We start from the raw sequence: 2,898 nt of genomic DNA, 5'->3' as shown, positions 1-2,898 counted from the left end.
TGGCTGGGGCTGCCCCTGTCTGCCAGGGGGGCCCTCAGCAGCACCGAGTGTCAGGGGAAAGGCGTGACAAATGTTCAGAACTTTTGAATTAAGTTTCTTGCTTTATTTTTTTTTCCAGTCAGATATAATATTAGACACTTTCACCCTAAATAGGATGAAGTGGGCATGCTCTGACCAGCTTAGCACAACAGGATGGACTTTAATTTTTTATTTTTCCTCCTCTGATGTCTTTCAGTCAGTTCATTTTTCCTTCAGGGGGCACAGCAGACTCTTGGTTAGGTCTGTTAGCTTGCTTCCTAACTGGTTTGTAGTCCTGGTAACTTTTGATGTAGACTGCATATGAGCCAGAATGCAGCCCCCCCACCTCCCGCTGCCCCTTTTTTTTTTCTCAGAGTTCTGAGTGGAAAACTACCTTGAGGATAAACCTGAACAGAAAAATTAATCTGAAAATCATCTTCCATGTGAAAAATGAATTTGTGATGTTTCAAGGTCTCTTATGCTCCAGCAGGAGGCAGAAGGGACACTTTGGGGCAGTAATCCCATGAGCCTGCTCTAGCAAGTTCCGAGAAAGGCTTGGCTCAAGTGTGGTTTTGCAGCAGGTTATAAGTTGTAAAGCTTGAGGGGCTGTGACAGGTTTGAATTGTTTGCTTGTAATGATGCTCAAAGAGAGACTGAAGGATGAAAATGCTCAGTGTGGAAAGATGCTCTTTTTTCTAAGTGTAATAGCTCAAAGTTTGCCTTGCTAAGCTGCTTCAATTACAAGCATAGGACAGATTTTCTTTTACTCAGTACAGTAGCCACTGTACTGGAATTTACTCGAACTCTGGAATTTAAATTTTACTCTATTTTAATTCCAGACTTGATCTCTCAGCTGAAACCTTGAGTTTTCAGAAGGTTATATCTTTGAGGGCTACTTCATGCCTGGTCACCAGCAATTAAGTTATGATGAGATACACACACTTTCTTTATTGTGACCTTTTATCTAAGGTGTTCCTGATTTAATCTTTTAACAGTCCCATTTTTCAGCCTTTGAGATCTAAGTGCTCAACCCAAACTTGGTTAACTTCAACCCACAAGTAACTGACTTATTGAGGGAATTATGGATGAACAAAGCTGTGTCTTCATGCACAGGAGACCTGATGTCCTGTAAGCTGTCAGGCCTCACTGGAGCATACAAACACACTGTAAAGGCTGCTGTGCTGTGGATGAATCATATAAAATGACTGCTATTTTTTTACAGTAAGAGTCTAAATTGCTCATGTATTTTGTTAGACCCAGCTAAGTCCTTAATCATTTTGTTTGATGTTGTAGTACCTCAGCTAGCAATAAGAGTGTCAGCTCGTACTTGCTGTATTGGCCATTTGCAATAAATTGATTTTTTTTTTTCTCTTCCTCGTTTGCTTATTGCTGATGGAGTTCACATGTCTAAGTTCTACTTCTGAGCTTCTCAGGTAAGGAGACAAGTGTGTAGATGATATTTTTAGATTGATGTATGTAATAATTCAAAGTGTGGTAGCCTTTCTTAGGCCTTTAAAGACAGGTGAAGTGGTTTTCTCCCTAAATTGCAGAAGTGCAATTGGGGAAAGATAAATGAGAATCTGACATTACAGTGGTACTATGTGCTAGAGCTGTAGTGCCAAGTGAAAAAATACAACATAGCCCTTGTTTTCTGGAAGATTTGACAGAAGAGTTTGGGTCATTGCTGTGTAATGTTTGTTATCTGCCAGTCTGGAGGAAATGGATTTGTGATCTGGGTTCCTTAACCAGAGTTTACAGCTACATGAGATCAGTAAATTATGCTAGTAATGAACAGGTTTATCTATGAAATTTTCAGAGATCATGATGCATCATAAAGGTCCCAAATCTGCACTACCAAATATTGCCAAAATAGGCAATGCTAGCAGGTATTTCAGCATAGCAGTTCTGTTCTGACAGCAGCCAGTGCTGCTTGTGTTTAAGGGATGGTATAAACTCCTGAGTGTTGGGAAGTTAGTTCCCAAGGCTTCTCAGCAGCCAGAGACTGCCTTGAGGTGTGCAGCAAACAGGTGGTCCTGTCCTTTCCAAAGATCCCAGCCCCTTGTGCTGGGTGATGGTCTTGCAATTAAAATTCTGGTGATTCTTTTTGCTCTTATTGATGGCCGAGTATTTAGTCCTCTACTTTTGCTTGTGGCTTGTTTAGTCTTCTAGCATGGGGTGGGATTTCAGAGAGGGTGGGGGGCATTGCTCTTTCTCTTGAGGAGCTACTGAGTGTGTTCAAGCAAGATACTGGAGTGTCAGAGCGTCCTGGCAGTGCTGCAAGGAGGCTGCAAGGAGTGCAGGAGCAGCAGAAGCTGCAGCCTGGCCTCGAGGTGCTGCAGTCCCTGTTGGCTGCAGCTCAGAAAGTCCTGGGGCTGGCTGAAACCATTCCTGGAAATAAGGCCCTTTCAGGCTGGGGAATTTCCCTGATGTCTGAACACATCAAAAATGGTAGGGAAATAAGTGCTGCTGCTGCTGTAGATGAGGGTGTAGTTTGTGACAGGATGTGGGCATCTTAAACTGGTACAACACTGCTTGAGAACTTAATCTGCTTCCTTTACCTTCCCATCTCTAGTCTGCTGCTACACAGCTTTTACAAAACTAAAAGGGGCTTCTCACAGCTGAGTTGATACTGACAACTATTTCCTTAAGAACAAGCTAATGCTTAATGAGAATATTTCTGGTGATTTGACCAGGCCTTATTTCAGGCTCAAGAAAAAAAGGGGGTAAGAATGGCTTATAGATGGTGTGCTTTTCAGTGTTTGGCCTGGGAAAAGGGATCACACAGGATTTCACCTGGCTAATCCTTATGCCTCCAAAGAGTTCTTTTCAACAACATCTGATAGGCAACCTGAAACTGGGGCTATGGTGTGGGACTTGGGC

Source organism: Corvus brachyrhynchos, unplaced genomic scaffold (assembly GCF_000691975.1).
Source record: "Corvus brachyrhynchos isolate BGI_N302 unplaced genomic scaffold, ASM69197v1 scaffold26, whole genome shotgun sequence".
Taxonomy (NCBI): domain Eukaryota; kingdom Metazoa; phylum Chordata; class Aves; order Passeriformes; family Corvidae; genus Corvus; species Corvus brachyrhynchos.
This window is presented reverse-complemented; position numbering follows the sequence as displayed.